A 19,980-nucleotide genomic window follows, 5' to 3' on the forward strand; every position below is an offset into this window, starting at 1 on the left:
CAGACAAATTTCTAACTACGTATGGCCTGCTTAGAGTAATTAGTCCTCTTACTGTTTGTGGTGGCATGGGGTAATGTTAATTGTATTATTTATGCTCAGAGTTAGGCTAAATTCACGCTTCCGATTTAACATGCCTCTAGCTTTAGTGTTGACTGTTTAACATGCGTTTAATGCACATTAAAGAAAGCACCACAGGACACATTCCAAGTGATTTATTTTCCACCTCACTGATATTCCACATTCCACGTCACTGATATTTGATTAATGCTTGCCAATCGCTTGTCAAAAGTGCTGTAAATGCACGGTGAATGCTACAGGTGCGTTTACGCTACGTTACCATAGACTTGCATGGAATGGCTTCATTTTTGCTGCACAGCAATGCAAATGCTATATGTTTTTCAAATCTGAATATCTATGTCTGCTGTCCATATTATCCATATGAAGGCTGTTTTACTAGCTGTTCGAGGACCAGCAAAAACATGCCTCAAATGCCTCTCTCTAATGCCAGTGTGAACAGGGCCTTATGCCGCAAGCCTGAATATACAAGACTGGACTTTCTGGCAGACTTGGCCCGGCGGACCGGAATCCGTCGGACAATTTTATCGAGTGTGGGCTCAAGCAGACTTTTTTCCCCCAAAAGTCAGGCGGACCTAGAAATAAAACATGTTTCAAATCTATCCGACGGACTAAAAATCGGGAAAACCGTTCGTCTGTGTGCTAGTCCGATGGTCCAAATACGACGCAAGGGCAGCTATTGGCTACTGGCTATTGAACTTCCTTGTTTAGTCCCGTTTACGTCATCACGTTCAAAACAAACAGACTTTCGAACGGACTTAGCCCTTGTACACACGGTCGGAGATTCCGACAACCAAATCCATCGGATTTTGTCCGTCGGATTTTATCCGACGGATCTTGTCCGAAACTGTTGCATACACACGGTCGGACAAAGTTGTCGGAAAATCCGATCTTTCAGAACGTGATGACGTAATTTCGTTACGATGGGACTACATTCAAGCTTTGATGTAGGAATTTGATCTGAGAATGCGTGGCACTTTGTCCGATCGGAATTCTCTACACATGATCGGAGTATGTCCGATCGGAGCAGTTTGTCGGAAAATATTTCCAGCAAATTGGAAAATTTGGTCCAACGGATATTCCGACGGAAACAGACCGATGGAGACCACACACAGCCGGATTATTCGACAACGCGGTCCGATAGGACACATTCCGACGGATTCTCCGACCGTGTGTACAAGGGCTTAGTCTGGTTGTGTGTGGCCAAGTCTGTTTAGTTCAGAAAGTCCGATGGACCTCCGCCGAAAGTCCATCAGGAAGACCGTCGGACCTAGTCCGTCGAAAAGTCCAGTCGTGTGTACACAGAATAATGCTTTAAAATCTATCTGCTGAATATAGGTTTTCATAAAAAATATATTATGATTTCCCATTAATTATCTTTATATACATTCCAAATGTTTTACAATGCCTAAAGCTTCTAGCCTGACTACAGTTTGTCATGGTCACCTAAAGAACGATATAGTAATAGATCACACAATTCTTACTGCGATCACTCAAGGCAGGATATAGTCTTTACCTTCACTGGCTTGTTCTATTCCGCGCTTGCTACTAATGTTTAGTGACACAGTTACACTATACTAATAATGACCCCCTTTGGGGATTTTCTGAGTGCTTGTTGGTCATTGCTGAGGTGTAATCAATAAATCTGCCAGCCGGGCTTTTAATGTTGTGTTTCCTCTTGGAATTAAATGAACAGAACTATTACTGATTTTTGATGGAGTTTCCTTACTAGAGCGAGTCACCCCACTTGGGAATATTCCCAGCAACATTGATCCGCCGAGCAGCGTAAAAAAAAAATGAAAAGCAAACAACACAAAGACAAACGTACCTGTAAGATTTTGTGGTCAGAATGTCCTATAAATACAAGACACCAAAGACAAGAGTCATGGGATAGAAAAACCTGTTCAAGTATGTTTGAGCTTTAATATTTTATAAAGTACATAATGTCAGGAGTTTTGTAATGTACCTTTACATTTATCCAACCCCTTTGATGATTAAAATGTAATAGATCCACATGATGTAACGTATAACAATTACATCTAAATCGGTGCACCTCTAAGACTTACACTATATTACCAAAAGTATTGGGTATTCCAATCTTAGCCCATAGGGTCCACAAGGTTTAGCAGTATGTTTATGGGAATATTCAATCATTCCTCAGGAAGAAAATTTGTAAGATCAGGCACTGATGTGGACGAGAATGCCTGGTTTGCAGTCTCTGCTCTTATTTAATCCTAAAGGTGTTCTGTCGTGCTGAGGTCAGGACTCTGTACAGGCCAGACAAGTTCCTCCACCCTGAACTTGCCCATCAGTGTCTTTATGGACCATGTCTTTAATGTTCCCCTATGAGAGCTGTCATAACTGATACTACACAAGTCTGTCAGACTTTAGAAAAGGTTCCTGCACTTTTTTAGTCCGACTCTGATGTGACATCAATGCCACAGAATGTGAAAAAGTCACATCAAAGTTGTATCAAAGTCAGATTTCAATGTTGCACTGAAAGTCACGCTACTTTGGAATTGGGCTAGTGTGGGCCGAGCCTAAGGAGACAACTGTGCATGCATGACCCCAAGCTGAGCTGTGTGTGTTGCTAGACACACACAGGGCCAGTAAGCCACACTCGCACTCTCTCCTCAGAGGAAACCAGATAACAAGCAATTGAGCTGCAAGTTTGAAAAGGACATGCTAAACTATTGCTAGACTTGCCAGACTTCACAAGTTTGTTGCACAATTGCAGAAAATCCGCACTGCATGACTCCGGATCAACTTTCTTTGCAAAGATTCTGCAAGTCTGCTGCAAGTTCTGGATCAGTTATGTTGTACAATAGTCATCCCACCACAGGGATCACTGTGGCTAAATTTTCATGCTGTAGACTTTCAGAACTCTTACTGTAGACCAGGGATATGTAATTAGCGGACCTCCAGCTGTTGCAGAACTACAATTCCCATGAGGTGTAGCAAGACTCTGACAGTCACAAGCATGACATCCAGAGACAGAGGCATGATGGGACTTGCAGTTTTGCACCAGCTGGAGGTCCGCTAATTGCATATCCCTGCTGTAGACTCACCACTGCAACTTTGCTCTTGCTAGAGACTTCCCACGCAAATTTGCTACAAATTGGAAAAGTGTCAAGTAGAACTTGTGCTTCAAGTGCTCTGCAAGTGTATAACTTGCCATTGAAAATGTGCAGCACGTTAACAAGATCTACAATTCAACACTGCCACAAATTTATGGCGAGTTATCCTTGCTATCTGGGAATTGAAACCCAATGGCTGTGCTGTCCTCATTGTCTCCTGTGAAAGCAGGAGGTGAATGGAACATGCTGGAGCTGTAGACAGGCCAAGAGCAATGACAAAAGCCAAGTACATTCTTAGAGACTGAGAGCTAGAACAAATAGTGGGGTGTTTTTTTTTTTACCTTAAAGGGGTTGTAGAGGTAAGTATTTTTTCACCTTAATACATCCTATGTATTAAGGTGAAAAAACACCTGGCAGTGACCGGCTACCCAGACCCCCCCCCCCCCTGTTTTACTTACCTGAACCCTCAAACTTGTTCCACATCTCTCGTCTAGAGGGTTCGCAGCTGTGATTGGAAAGATTGATAGCAGTGCAGCCATTGGCTCCGACTGCTGTCAATCAAATCCAATGACGCGGGCGCCAGGGGTGGGCCCGAGTCCTGCATTCAGCGTCTATGGATGCTGAATGCTAGAAACGGGAGCAGGCCCGCAAGGTAACCCCCCAGGACAGCGCTTCTCCCAGGGGGTTATCTAATGCAGGGAGGAGACCCGAGAGAGCAGCCGAAGGACCCCAGAAGAGCAGGATCGGGGCCAATCTGTGCACAACGAGCTGCATAGTGTAGGTAAGTATGACATGTTTGTTATTTAAAAAAAAAAAAAAAATAGCAAACTTTAGTATCACTTTGATGCACATAATGCACCAAGATAAAAAAAAAAATAACTTTAAGACTTTAGAACCACTTTAAAGTGAAAATTTAAGCCAAAGTTAAAAATGAATGAACAGGCAGGAATTTTAATACAGAAGAGACATGCTTTGTTTCTTCTGCATTCCAGATAATTGCCTGCCAATTCTGACTGAACTCCCTCGCAGTGACATCATGCCCACCTGGCCAATTAAAGCAGTCGGCGATCGAGACAAGGAGCCCGGCTACCCAAAGAAATCACTGGCTAGGCAGAGAGCTCAGGGACGCTGCATTGTTGGAGCTTTAGAAGAAATAGTAATAGCAAAATAGTTCTGCTTTAATAAAAATAGATTACAGAGCGGATGTGCATGGAATATTTTTGGAGAATAAGGACATCCTTTAACATCATTTGAACCTATCACGTATTTATGGGCTTTTTTTCATGCAGAATAAAAATCAAGTCCACCTAAAGCTGATATTTTGGTTATAGGTAAAGCGGCCATTGTCTGTGAATTATAGAAGAAGTTGATAGGCAAGCCAACCTGCTGCCTATCCAAAACTGAGATGCCTCTTTAAGAAAACACCATCTATATTTACTTTATTTGAAAACATCAATTTCATAAAATTATACAGCAAAGATAATAAAATTTTTACAATTACAGTCAAAAAGAAAGCGACTTTGTTTTACATTTGTTCTCTTTTGCCTCACATCCATCTAGAAGTGTTAAAATATATTTATTGATTTTCATAACTTTGAGTAAAGAAGAACAAATCTCTGTTGATACATACTGTCTATCCAATGCTTGGACTGTGCTTAAAGGCTTCTACAAGAAGTACTATAAATTAAAGAAAATGATTTGTTTATCTATCACTGAGCCAGGGTGCTACTTAATAAAATTTGGATTCACTCTGTAATCCTTTCCAACCTGAAAGCAATAACAGTGAATAAGTGAGTGAAGACAGATTTACAGACTATATACCATGGTAACGTATTATATATTTCTGCAGATAATGTCATACAACTTCCAGTAACGTGTGGAGCACAGCTGCATATTGTACAACCTACATTTTTTTCTCCTTTTTTTGCTAATTTGAAATGCATGTTGTTCAATTGCATGTATTTTTTTGTCTTTTTTTATATAGAGAAGTGAATAGATCCTGGTCAGGTTTTGTGCCCCATCAAAGAGATTTTTCTTCACTTTCTTTCTCAGACCTGGTTCACATAATTGTGGCTTTGTAAGCCCCATTTTGCACTGGCACAGCGGTCCATTTATTTGAATGAGCTGCCTTGCCTCCTGAAAGGCAGGGATAAGGTCCCTGCTGCATTTTTGGAATCGCAGCCCGCATGGGAACTGCAAGTGAAGTGCAGTTTCCAGTGCATGAGCGAGTTCCAGTGCATGCAGCTTACCATAATGACCCTGCATTTTTCTGTGCGGATGGCTGCAGGAGCAGGTGTGGACTGACAGCGGGAACCACCAGGACAGATGTGAATCTAGCTTTAGAGACACAAGAGGAGATCTCTCAAAAGTGAGGAAAAAATCTCCCTTTCCAAATGAAAATTTTCCCCTCACTTTCTGTTCTAGGGACAGCTCTAAATTCTTTCCTTTTTCAATATTTTCTCTACCAAAGACCCTGATAACCAGTACAAGTGTAGAGGGTTCATCTTCCTACCAAGGACACAGACAGAAACCCTGCAAAGGTTCTAACCCTTCACCAATCCATTTCATCTTATTTTGTGGAAGATTTACTCTTATTTTCTGTTGCTTCTTCAGGACAAGAAGTGAAGGGAAATTTCCATAGCAGCTTGCAGGCAACATAAAATAACCTGACAAGGGTTTTTTAAACCCTTCCTTATTCCATTCAAACCCCCAAATCCTAGGTTTATGCATGTTGACACAGTATCTCCAATGAGGTGCCCTGATATTGCACATTGCCATAGCATCCTTCCAAGTATGTAAGTATATATATCTCATATCTGATGGGAAGCTGGAAATCGCAGTCAGTGCTACTACAGTGATATCTGCATTCTTTTGGATCCTGCTGAGGTTGCATGCAAGCGCTGCTCTGCTGCACACTGACCACAGAGGGTTGCTCACTTGGCACTTCATGGAACATCTTGTATTTCTTTAAGAGATACAATTTTCTGAATGGACATGGTGGAGAGGATGGACAGTAATGTTACAAAAGCCACCTCGTCCAATTAGAGTAAGCTTTGTATTTATTGAAAAAAAAACCACTGGGGTCGCTGGTTTGAATCCCAACCATGGCACTACCTGCCTGGAGTTTCCATGCCCTCCCTGTGGGGGTTTCCTCCCACACTTCAAATACATGTTAGGGACCTTAGATTGTAAGCTCCTTGAGGGCAAGGACTGATGTGAATGTACAATATATATGCATGTAACGTGCTGCGTATATTGGCAGTGCTCTCACTGTAAGTACCTGTAATAAATAGAGAAAATAAAATACAAGGTGTTCTAAGAATGGCCGCAGTGCTGAACAAGCGATTCCACGTGGTCAGTGTGCAAAGATTAAGTCCAGCAGGATCCAGAGGATCGGATAGAACTGCTATCACTGCAGTAGTGCCTACTAGTGATTTTCAGCTCCGTCAACAGCCCAATAGGTATGAAATATCCATGCTTACATTGTGCCAAGTTTGACCAATGTAACTATACAATACACATAATTCCTGGAGTTCAGCTTTAATGTGTTACTAAACCCAGGACCCTGCATTCACTATATCTGGTCTCCCACAGTACACAGAACATGGAAATGCAATTAGTTTAGTAAATTTAAACTGCTAAATACCTTTTCTCATCAGCAGTATATAGCAATCTTGTGACTTCTATCAGTGTCTGGTTAATGCTTGTAGGAGGAGTTTTTATTTACTCCTGATTGTCACATCACATGCACTCTTAAAAGCAAAAATAAATAAAAAGCTCTAGCAATACACACCAAACTGAACATGTGCAGCTTGTCCCCAAGGTTCTGTTCTATCGGGAGATGGTTTGGGGACATTGTGAAGAAGGGGAGGATCAGAGATCAAACAGCCTTTTTACACAATGCAAAGAACTGACCGCTTAAGTTCCATAGTAAGTATAACAAGCATACTTTACTGCATATACAGACTGATTTTACTGTGGGTTTAGTAACACTTTAAGGCAAACTACCCAAGCTTGCCTTTGTCCTTTTCCTATTCAATACTGAGAAACACCTTCAATGATAGGTTTCACTATGCTGATGTGTAACAAAGCTCCTAGAGATAAAGTGGAGGACCGACACTCCCCTGAACTCTGTTCTCTTAGATTAGCTGTCATATATTTGATGAGGCTGCCCTGTGATTCCATACTGCAGTTACTGGACAATAGGTTGGACCTCTGACACTATCAAGTGGTGAAATAGATACTATTAAAGCTGAATGACATATGAGTTCTGACCATATTGTTAGTAGCGTTGTTCAAACCATTATAAAAGGTGGCGGCACATGGGTTTGCTTTCATAAAGGAAATTCCATCTAACTTCTAGTTCTTAAGTTCCCCTTTAAAAAAGATAGCAAATGTGTGTCTGATCATGAGTCATTTTGGGAATGGGTGCATTCTCTGGTGTATAGTAATTCCTAAAAAAAATCATATTCTATTCCTATTTTATTGTTAACCTTTTGTATGTATCCTGTAGTGTGTCAGATCCTGTTACAGTTTGTATTCCACAAAAACCTTTTTTAAAGCAGAATTCCATCTTATCCTCCACACTCTATCGTTTGTCCACGTATCTTTGACCCCACCCCCCATTTTATTTTAAATTGTTTATTCATCCTATTATCCTTGTAGTCTATGAACATAGAGGTCTTTTCTGTTCTTCCTTTGGCAGAGGTGGTTGCTGGTTCTTCCTTGTGGACTGAGTGGTCTGCATGCAATATTGTGTCATGGCGGCTCAGCCCAGCAATACTGTGAGCCCAGGCTGTGATGAGGTGAAAGAGGGGGCGTGTCATTGACAGCCAGGGTTCACAGGAAGTAGGTCAGCTGCAATACATATAGGGCGATCCATGCGTATGCCACTAATTTTCACAAACCTTTTAGTGATAATATACACATGTATGTACACACACGCATGTACATACACGTGCTTACATTCATACACATATAGACATATGCATCGGATAGCACATCGTAAAAAAAAAAAAAAAAAGGTGAAAATAATAATCCAGGTATATGAAAAATAACCAGAAGAGAGAAAGGAAAGGAAAGGTAGGAGGCTCTGGGGAGAGGCATTCTTAATGTAAGACCAGGTCCAGATCCCACCTCAGGTGTAACCCCTGGGGCGATCTAGTTTTTAATCTAAAAATCCACCATGCTTCTCTCCCCAGTAGCCTTCTCTCTCTCAATCACCTCCTCTAGTTGAGTGAGACAACTGTTCTATTCCTCTGAAGCGAAATGAGGAAAGAACGCCCTGATGACATTATCTAAAGTGACGTGCTGCATTCAAAATATTTCTAGGGTTAATACGCTGGCCTGAGCCACCTTACACTGCGATATTTTATATTGTTCAATTTTACTATTTTATCTGCATATCAATTGGTTTGGATGTTTTAATGCAATAAATGCCATCAATCGGATTCACGCTATGTGGAGGCCTTTTTTCTCTCTTATACCCTGAATACATATACCAATTTTCGGAGGATATGTTTGGAGAGCTGTGGTTGCCATTACCCATTGGCGGAGAGTTCCATCTTTCCCTGCACCTGTTGGTTTGCTTGGATTTCCACAAGCCTATAGAGGCGACGGTCCTATGGCTCATCCTGACAGCCTCACCTCATCATACTGGTTCCATGCTTGATAGATCCACCACCGTATGGTGGGCTGGGTCCACGTCTTCTGGTAAGGTACCCTCTTATATCCCCTAATCTCCTGGAAGGTGAAGGCACTCCTGGGTGTATTTTTCCATTATCTACACATTTATACTAAAGACTGTCGGATATCCCTAACAACAGGGTTCTTCTCAGGCGTCACCGTGCACTTTGATGCAGTATGGACTAAGATATATGTGTGTTGACACCTTATTTACACCTTGTGGTTCACTTGTCACATGTTTATGATTATACGGATTTACTCACGTATGTTAATATGTTCTGGTAATTTTTAACTGTTGTTACTACTCTATTCATGTTTTCAGGGCAAACCCACTTTTTGTTCCATTTAGGTTTTGAACAAGGAAAATATTTATTATCTATCACATACATATGACATATGTTGGTTTGATTATTGTATGTGAATTATGCTCCTTCTAGTGGGCTGATCACATTGGCACATTGTAGTGCACTATTCACGCAGTTTATTATACCAGTGTGATTTTTTTTTTCTCTGCAACTCACTATTGCACAAGGTTGTTTATAATTTGTAGTGTGCTATTCACATTGTTCACTGCTGCAGTGTGATTTTCTTTGCAATTCATTATTGTATGAGGTTATATACCTTAATAGATGGGTCACTTTACTTTTAGCGCTACACTTATTATCTACATATTTGTTCACAATTAGTCTTATTGTGGTGTTGGCTTATTCTATTTGGGGTTGGAACAGTATTTTACTACTACCATTCAAAAATTCTAAATATTTCTAGCATTTGGATTATTTGTGTCACAGTAATGTTCCTCTATATGGGCTCTCAAAGGATATGTGGTACAACCTACATTGGAGATTGGAGGCTGCATGAAATACAGGTGATCAGGTAAATTACATTGTTTGTGCCTCAGTTGATGTATTGCTGTATAGTGAACTCTTCATCTGTGGCAACAAATGTTTTACCCAAAAGACACAAATTACAGTACCTACAGGTTTTTGTATAACAAGGGTAACTTCCAGAATAGAAGAGCCAGGTTGGTTGGCATTGTTTAGATGAGAAAAGACTAGGTCATAGTGCAGTCCCTAATGTGGGTGCACGTCGGCTAGAAAAATGGCAACCTGTATATGCAATATCCCATTTAAATCTTTATCTGTATACAGTATTGGGAGATTCATTTTCATTATTCTATTTGATGATATTCTTGGGAAAATGTAGTTATATACGTAATAGGTTTGTCAGTTCTTCTATTTCTAGCATTGTAGGGTTTATAAGATTTATTCTTATTTTTATACAGGCATACCCCACTTTTAAGTACACAATGGGGTTTATTTACTAAAGCTGGAAAGTGCAAAATCAGGCTCACTTCTGTATAGAAACCAATGAGCTTCTAACCCCAGCTTGTTCAATTAAGCTTTGCTAATAAAACCTGGAAGCTGATTGGTTTCTATGCAAAAGTGAGCCTGATTTTTCACTTTCCAGCTTTAGTAAATAATCCCCATTGTGTACATACAAGTTGGGTATGCCTGTACTCTCTCTTGGTTTTAGGCTTATCTCTGATAGTAATTCCTCTCTGTCCATTATCAATAACCCTTTCCAGTCCTTGGTGTATAACAGATTCATTATAACCTTGGTCGAATAAGCGCTCATGAATGACCTTGCATTCCAGCTCAAAGGCTGAGTCTGTTTCATTTGGGTTGAATAAACTCCCCATAAGGGATGGCACTGATGGTGTGGGATGGATGACAACTGGCTGCAAAAAGTGTAGTGTTACCAGAGCATGGTTTCCTATAGGTGCATGTTGAAACATCACCTGTAGTTGGATCATCCATTGGGGTGATGTTTAAAAAGTTGATACTGAAAACATCATGCTCAATTGAAAAATGCTAATTTAACTGATTGTCATTAACCACTTCCGGACTGCCGCACGCCGATGTACGTCCCTACTTTTGGGACGGATATTGTTGATATGGCAGCAGCTAGCTGCCATAACCCGGTGTCCCTGTGTTTGGCCGGTGGTCTGGTACAAGATTCGCTGCAAGATCACTTTTATCTATGGTGGGAGAGAGCCCCCCTTCCGCCGCGATCTGGTGCTCTTCGCCGCTTACCAGAGCCGTCAGAAGTGGAGGAGGTGATGGCGCCGTCCTCTGGGCTGACATGGAGATGAGAGAGGGGAAGATGGCACCCACCCATCTCCATAACACTGCAGGGCAGAAGTGACGCTATAACGTCACTTCTGCCCATAGCTCTTAAAGAGGCATTTTATTTTTTAAAGTTTTTTAAAAGACAAAATTATTTGATTTTTTTAATGCACTTTAGTGTAAATATGAGATCTCTTTTTGACCCCAGATCTCATATTTAAGAGGTCCTGTCATGCTTTTTTCTATTACAAGGGATGTTCACATTCCTTGTAATAGGAATAAAAGTGACAGTTTTTTTTTTTTTTTTTAAACAGTGTAAAAATAAAAAGTAAGTGATAAAATAAATAAGAAAAAAAAATGTAAATGCGCCCATCCCGCCAAGCTTGTGTGCAGAAACAAAAGCCAAACCACACATGTGAGGTATTGCCGCAATCAGAGCGAAAGCAATAATTCTAGCCCTAGACCTTTTCCGTAGCACAAAACATGCAACCGGTAGAATTTTTTAAATGTTGCCTCTGGAGATTTTTAAGGGTAAAAGTTAGTCGCCATTCCACAAATGTGCGCAATTTTAAAGCGTGACATGTTGGGTATCGATTTACTCGGCGTAACATTATCTTTCACAATATAAAAAAAATTGGGCTAACTTTACTGTTGTCTTATTTTTTCATTTTAAAAAGTGTATTTTAAAAAAAAAAAGGTGCGCTTATAAGACAGCTGCGCAAATACGGTGTGACAGAAAGTATTGCAATGACCGCCATTTTATTCTCTAGGATGTTGGAAAAAAAATGTATAATGTTTGAGGGTTCTAAGTAATTTTCTAGCAAAAAAAACAGTTTTTAACTTGTAAACACCACATCTAAAAAAGAGGCCTGGTCTTTAAGTGGTTAAGGCATTTCCAAAATTCATGCAATCCTATAGTGTCACCATCCATCCCACACAATCAAGAGATCATCAATATAGCGACCATACCATACAATCTGCCTTGCAAAGAGGTTGCTGGGAGAGAACAAAAATTGTTCCTCCCACCAACCCATGTAGAGATTCCCCATGGACGATGAGAATCTAGCACCCATCGACCTCCTACAGCGCTGGACATAAAACACTCCACTGAATAAAAAATAATTGTGCTTTAATAAGAGTTCAACACTTAACAAAATAAACTCTGAGACTAAACATAGCAATTTCTTCAAAACCAGTTAATATTTCACTACTGAAATCTTCTCAAACATTATAAATACATTTTATTGATACTTGTACCATTAGATTGCTCATTAGCATAGCTTGTTCTTTGTAATTTTATCATTTTTACCTTATTTTTCAGTTTTACTATATTATTTTGTGATTTATTGAAAAACATTAAAAATGACATTAAAAAAAAGAATAGTTAAATGTTAACTACTGTACATCTTTTAAAATTAAATAAAAATAAGTAAAAAAAAAAAAGAATAGTTAAATGGTGAACCTTTATAAATTAGTAGGCGATGATTAAGATAATTTGATTTCATCTTTGGGTATAATATACTTAATTATTTTTTTCATCGTGTGGTATTATTCTGCTATTAGGGTAAACATGTTGAGAGAGAGATATGTAGAGTGACCTCCTTCTGAAGATACTTCTTGCTCAGTTGTTATGGTGATTGGCTTTGACATTTTCTGGGTCTCGGGAAAAAGTATACAGTTTAGGAAAGTCAGAGAAAAGTCAGAAGTCCTTTTCTGCAAGGTTGTTCTAAGTCAGTAATTCACAATACTGAAACAAGAGGGTGCAGTATGACAGCCAGGCAGCTAGTATTTTCAGAAGTCAGGTCAGCAGATGCCACCTTTCTCTCATGACAGGTTACCTATAAATTAAAATAAATTCCTGTAACTAAAGAAGTCCTTTTCTGTGGTCCGAATCTGTGTGATTGTGCATATCTGACTATTAAGACTATACTTACACAATCATGGCACAATGGATTGAATTACAGTGTATTTTTTTTTCTTCAATCGTAGCATAAACATAAACAATATATAATTAAAAGAGTAATAAAAGCCCATCTCTGGGGGAAAAAAAAAAAACTCTCATGCAGTGGTTAAATGTTTGTTTAAAGTGGAACTTTAGTCAGAAAAGTCCTACTAGATCAATTTATGCTGACCCCTTTTTTAGGTATAACTATGTAAAACATTAAAAAAAAAAAACATTAAAACATTAAAAACAAGTGCCTATCATAGGCGTGTGCACAGGGTGTGCCTGGGGACATCCTAATCACCATATGTGGTACAGATTCCCCCTGTTTAGACCCCTAATATTTCACCAAAGACCCCTAACGGGGTCCTAAAAATATTGTACAAAAAAAAATTAATTAATTAATAAATAAAACTGTAAAAAATAATAAAAAATAAAATAATACATTTAAATATATAGACACATATATAGGTACCATCCACTACTAATGGCACCAATCTCTGCCCTACTGACACTGCCTACTGCTCTACGGACACTACTGTCAAAATATATATACACATGCTCACACAATATTCAGCTTTCAGAGATGTCACATTTTGAATGACAATTGTGCGGTCATGCTACACTGTAACCATGTGAAATTTTTTATCATTTTCTTCACACAAATAAAGCTTTGTTTTGGTGGTATTTAATTACTTCTGGGTTTTTTATTTTTTCCTAAAAATTTTGAAAAGCAAAAAAATGTTTTAGTTTCTGATTTTTCTCCTTCACTGATGGGCACAGATGAGGTGGCACTTATGGCCACTGATGAGGCAGAACTTATGGGCACTGATCAGGTGGCACTGATGAGGAGGCACGAGTATGCTGCACTTATGGGCACTGATAGGTGGCACTGATATGTGGCACTGATGAGCACTGATAGGCGGCACTGAGTTGAGAGTTGAGTCTAGTTGATATAGCGCAGTCCTTTACCATGCAGGGTCCCGATGTGCTGATGGGTGGCATTGGTGGGCACTGATGAATGGCACTGGTGGTCATAGATAGGTGGCACTGGTGGGCACAGGTAGGCAGCAGGGATAGGCGGCACTTATGAGCATTGAGGGGCGGCACTGATGGGCATTAATGGGTGACATTGATGGGCAGCAGTGAAAGGCATTAATGGGCAGCAGTTATGGGAATTGATGGGCAGCAACTGTCAGAAGCAAGCCGGGTCAAACACAGAAGTCAGCAGAATCAGATACAGGAACTCAGGTACAGCTGCAGATCACACAGCAATGGACTAGTGCAGCTGCTGCATTTATATAGACCACTTGGTGACAGTGTCAATGGCTAATGCACATATGCATGCGCCTGAGCACAGTAAGATGAGGAGCTTCAACTGCGCAGTGGCCAGCACATTCCTGACATCCTACAGTGGACAGCTCCTCAGTGTCCTAATGACCAGTGCAGGGCTATGGGATCTGCATTAAATTTGATGACATCAGAGGACCTGCAGCCCCCAGAGTGTAGACAAGACGAAGCTGCAGGGACTGGTCTTATGCCGCGTACACACGATCAGAATTCTCATTGGAAAAAGCTATGATGGTTTTTCCGATGGAATTCTACTCAAACTTGGCTTGCATACATACGGTCCCACAAAAGTTTGCTGAACTTTCAACTGTCAAGAATGCGGTGACGTACAACACTACGATGAGCCGAAAAAATTAAGTTTAATGCTTCCGAGCATGCATCGAATTGCTTCCAAGCATGCGTACGAATTTTGCTTGTCGGAATTGCTACAGATGATCGGGATTTCCGATCTAAACTTTTTCCTTGGGAAAAATTGAGAACCTACTCTCAATCTTTTGCTGGCGGGAATTCGGCCAGAAAAATTCCAATGGAGCATACACACAGTCGAAAATTTTCGATCGCGTGTACGCGGCATTACACCCTAGAGGGAGCAGAGTATCAGGTATGTTAAGCTGGTTTTGCAACCCCCTTGACCTAAACAAGCATTTAACCCTTACAGTTCAGAGGTACAGTATACTGCATAGGAACATTTTCCCTTCCTTGGAGTTTAGGTTTAATACTCATAATGACAGATTCCCGTACATCATATGTTGAAAGGAGCACTTATCCTGAACTCTATAGCAGCATGTTACAACCAATGAGACTGCACAAAGAGGAATAAAAACCTGAAAGAAATTGTAAAGTGCTATTAAACTCAAAAACAATCCTTTAGGCCCCTTTCAAACAGATGTTCCGATGGAGTTCGCCTGTCAGTTTTTCAGGCGAGCCCGACTGAAACCTCCATTCTTCAAAATGTCAGCGGACATGCATACGATCCAATCCAGTCCGCTAAAAACAGACAGATGGGTATCTGTTCCCCGTTCGTCTGGCATATCGGATTGGATGACAATCTGATGGAAATGGACAGGTGGTCTGTTTCCATGCGACCGGCCCATAGAGAACAGCAGGCTGTGTCAGTGATATATGTGAAAGTGATGCGTTTGCTCAATTAACTAAATAAATAAGATCAGGAGTGAAAAAAAAAACATAAATTACAAAATTCTATAATAAGTCCAGAAAGGGATGAAAAAATAATAATATATAAAGTCCAAGTGCAAACGATGATACATAAACAACTACTCAATCCATGTATTGATTAAAGGTGAAAGACATCCAATAAAATAAAAGGTGAAAAAACAGCAACCACTGTCCCCTATAAATAAAATGGCCGCTCACCTCAGGGAATGACCATGACCGGAAGTGATGTCACAGGCTCCACCTGTCACATTGCATCACTGGTCAAGTGACTTCCTCAGGGATCAGGCTGTGTCAGTGTCCACTTTGCATCAGCAGAATGAACATAGACCTGTTATTCGCCTGCTTAGCGGGGGATCAGTGGAGAGATGTGATTCCTAGATGTGATAGTTGCATTTTTATTTTTAGGCTTTATTTCCTTTTTATTATTATCATTATACAGAATTTATATAGCGCTAACAGATTGCGCAGCACTTTACAATGTAAAGAGGGAGGGGCTGGTGAAATAAAAGGTAGGGACTGTGAAGTGAACTGATGAGAGGAGTAGAAGATTCAGTTGTTAGCCGGGGGCAAGATAGGTCTCCCTGAAGAGATGAGTTTTCAGGGATCGCCTAAAAGTGGACAGAGTAGGAGATAACCTGACAGATTGGGGTAGTGAGTTCCAGGGGATGGAAGAGGCTCTAGAGAAGTCCTGGAGAGGAGCATGGGAGGAGGAGACAAGAGAGCTAGAGAGCAGAAGGTCTTGGGAGGAGTGGAGAGGATAGTTATGCTGCGTACACACGACCGTTTTTTCCGTCAGCATAAACTCTGACGGTCTTTCCGAATAAGTTCTGATGAAACGGAGTTACCTACACACGATCCCACCAAAGTCTGTTCGTTTAGAACGGGACTAGAAAAAGGAAGTTCAATAGCCAGTAGCCAATAGCTGCCCTTGTGTCGTTTTTGGTCCGTTGGAACAGCATACAGACGAACGGTTTTCCTGAAAGGAATTTATTCCATCAGAAAGATTTAAAACATGTTCTATTTGTAAGTCTGAAAAAAAAGTTTGAAAAAAAAAGTCAGATGAAGCCCACACATGATCGGAATATCCGATGAAATGATTCCGTCGGACCTTTTCTGCCGGAAAGTCCGGTTGTGTGCACATAAGTGGCATTTCACACCAGCATGCTCTGCAGGATCGCATGTGATTCACACCGCACTGCAAATCACATGCAATGTCAGTGCAATGCAATTTCAGCCACACAGGGGCATATGGCTGATATTGCATCGCATTCAGAGCCAAAGTCGCACAGGACCGTTTTTTTTTGTCATTAACAATGTATTGACACTCCCGACAGTTTGCATATGGCAGTGTGAACTGCCGTGCGAGTCGAGTGCGATGCAGGAACCCGCAGTGGATTTTCAGGGTTCCCGGATCGCACAAGTGTGAACAGAGCCTTAAGCCGCGTACACACGGGCGGACTGTATGGCCTACTTAGTCCGTCATACAATCCGACGGACAGTCCGTCATACTTTCGAATGAATGGACTTGACCACACACACCACTTTTTGAGCGGACTAATACGGCGTACTAAGTACGCCATACTATCCGCCCTACTTTTGAAATGAACGGACTCACACACGCGGAGGAAAGTCCGCTCATTTCGAGCGTGTCTCCAGGTAGGCGGGGCCCGCGAAGGAGACGTCGCTGACCCCGCCGCCTGGTATGGACCTAAAGGGGAACCCCAACGCCGAAAAAAATCGGCGTGGGGGTCCCCCCCAAGTCCACAACAGACCCTTGTCTGAGCACACTACCTGGCCAGCCAGGAAAGGGGGGCGAGCGAGCGCCCCCCCCCCTCCTAAACCGTACCAGGCCGCGTGCCCTCAACATGGGGGGGTGCCTTGGGGAAGGGGGGGCCGCGCGGCCCCCCCACCCCAAAGCACCTTGTCCCCATGTTGATGAGGACAAGGGCCTCTTCCCGACAACCCTGGCCGTTGGTTGTCGGGGTCTGCGGGCGGGGGGCTTATCGGAATCTGGGAGCCCCCTTTAATAAGGGGGCCCCCAGATACTGGCCCCCCACCCTATGTGAATGAGTATGGGGTACAATGTACCCCTACCCATTCACCTGTAAAATAAAAGTACAAAAAAAAACACAACACACGAGATAAAATACTTTATTGCACAGCTCCGGGGGTCTTCCGTCTTCGGGGGTCTTCTCGCCGGACTCCTCTGCTATCTTCTTGTAGCTCTTTTGCTAGCGGAGGAGTCCGGCTTTCTTCCTCGCCACCGGCCTCTTCTCCCGACTTCGGGGGTCTTGTCCCCCTCTTCGGTTCTTCTGTCGCCGCCGCCTTCCGTTGTTGTTGTTCTTCTTCTTCTTCTTCTTCTTCTTCTTCTTCTCCAGGAGATGTTGCCTCGACGATCTCTCCGGCCGGAATGCCAGGGACGCACTGTGCGGCCACTTATATAGGGACAAGGGGCGGTGTCACATGGCTTTATGTCACATGGGTTGGTGTCACACGGTGACCCCGCCCCCTTACGATGTCATAGTCCCCATGTGACATCAACCCATGTGACATAAAGCCATGTGACACTGCCCCTTGTCCCTATATAAGTGGCCGCGCAGCGCGGCCCTGGCATTCCGGCCGGAGAGATCGTTGAGGCAACATCTCCTGGAGAAGAAGAAGAAGAAGAAGAACGGAAGGTGGCGGCGGCGGCGACAGAAGACCGGGCCACCGCCTGTAAAAGAGCTATAAGAAGGCGCGGTGGCCCGGCAGAAGAACCGAAGAGGGGGACAAGACCCCCGAAGTCGGGGGAAGAGGCCGGCGGCGAGGAAGAAAGCCAGACTCATCCGCTAGCAAAAGAGCTACAAGAAGATAGCGGAGGAGTCCGGCGAGAAGACCCCCGAAGATGGAAGACCCCCGGAGCTGTGCAATAAAGTATTTTATCTCGTGTGTTGTGTTTTTTTTTGTACTTTTATTTTACAGGTGAATGGGTAGGGGTACATTGTACCCCATACTCATTCACATAGGGTGGGGGGCCGGTACCCGATAAGCCCCCCGCCCGCAGACCCCGACAACCAACGGCCAGGGTTGTCGGGAAGAGGCCCTTGTCCTCATCAACATGGGGACAAGGCACCCCCCCATGTTGAGGGCACGCGGCCTGGTATGGTTTAGGAGGGGGGAGCTCGCTCGCCCCCCTTTCCTGGCAGGCTGGGTAGCGTGCTCGGACAAGGGTCTGTTGTGGACTTGGGGGGGACCCCCACGCCGATTTCTTTCGGCGTTGGGGTTCCCCTTTAAGTCCATACCAGGCGGCGGGGCCTGCGACGTCTCCTTCGCGGGCCCCGCCTACCTGGATACCCGCTCGAAATGAGCGGACTTTTCTCCGGGCGGGAAAAGTCCGCTCATTTCAAAAGTACGGCGGACTGGCATACACACGGGCGGATTGTCCGCCGAAATGCGAGTACGACGGACAGTATTACGGAAATTCCGAAATACTTAGTCCGCCGGACTGCACGCTGAAAAAGTCAGCTGAAGCCCACACACGAGCGGACTGTCCGCTGAAATGTGTTTCGGCGGACTAAGTAGGCCAGACAGTCCGCCCGTGTGTACGCGGCTTTAGGGTGATATTTGGAGATAAGATTGGTGATGTAGCTCGGGGGAGAATTGTGAATGGCTTTGTATGTTATTGCTAGTGTTTTCAATTTTATTTGTTGGGCAAAGGGAAGCCAGTGGAGGGATTGGCAGAGAGGAGTGGCGGACACTGAATGGTTGTTTTCATCTGGTGATCCAGCCAATAAGTCTATTCTTTTTCAAAAGAACATGCTCTCCAGCAAAATATATCAGATACAGAGATGAGACGAACCACTTAACACTAGCAGAGATGTTTATAATGATCAGGTTTTATTTATTTATATAAAACATTTATCCCAAAAGGAAAAAAAAAGAAGGGCTGTAACCGCTTATAAAGTGTTAGCTGGAGTTTAGATTCAATGTGTTAGTGTATTTAAATCTGCTAGTCCATTTAACATTTAGACTGATAATGCTGCTGTCTGCTGTGCTCCCTGTGTTCCTTCATCCAGAGTGGGAGCACTCCCATGCCCCGCACACACGGTCGGACTTTCCGACGGAAAATGTGCGATCGGAGCTTGTTGTCGGAAATTCTGACCGCGTGTAGGCTCCATCGGACATTTTCTATCGGAATTTCCGTTGCACAAAATTTGAGATCTGGTTCTCAAATTTTCTGACAAGAAAATCCGTTCGCGCAAATTCTGATTGTGTGTACACAATTCTGACGCACAAAGTGTAACGCATGCTTGGAATTAAGCAGAAGAGCAGCACTGGCTATTGAACTTCATTTTTCTCGGCTCGACGTCACCGCGTTCATGGCGCTTGGAATTTCCGACAACATTGTGTGACCGTGTGTATGCAAGACAAGTTTGAGCCAACATCCGTCGCAAAAAATCCCATGGATTTGTCCGATCGTGTGTATGCGGTATTAGGTTTCATGCACAATGGTGTTTAGCGCCAGTGCATGAGGCTCCAGTGTTTAGCTGTGGAGAGAGGGCACAGT

The 19,980-nt window shown here is 42.6% G+C and overlaps 1 protein-coding gene across 2 annotated transcripts in view; it reads left to right on the forward strand.

The window, feature by feature from the left end:
* ADARB2 (adenosine deaminase RNA specific B2 (inactive)) overlaps positions 1-19,980 on the forward strand; it is an 805,999-nt gene that overhangs the window by 278,490 nt on the left and 507,529 nt on the right. The window lies entirely within an intron of this gene.

This window comes from Lithobates pipiens, unplaced genomic scaffold, assembly GCF_037356315.1.
Source record: "Lithobates pipiens isolate NorthernLeopardFrog02 unplaced genomic scaffold, aLitPip1_a1.2 Scaffold_19, whole genome shotgun sequence".
NCBI lineage: Eukaryota > Metazoa > Chordata > Amphibia > Anura > Ranidae > Lithobates > Lithobates pipiens.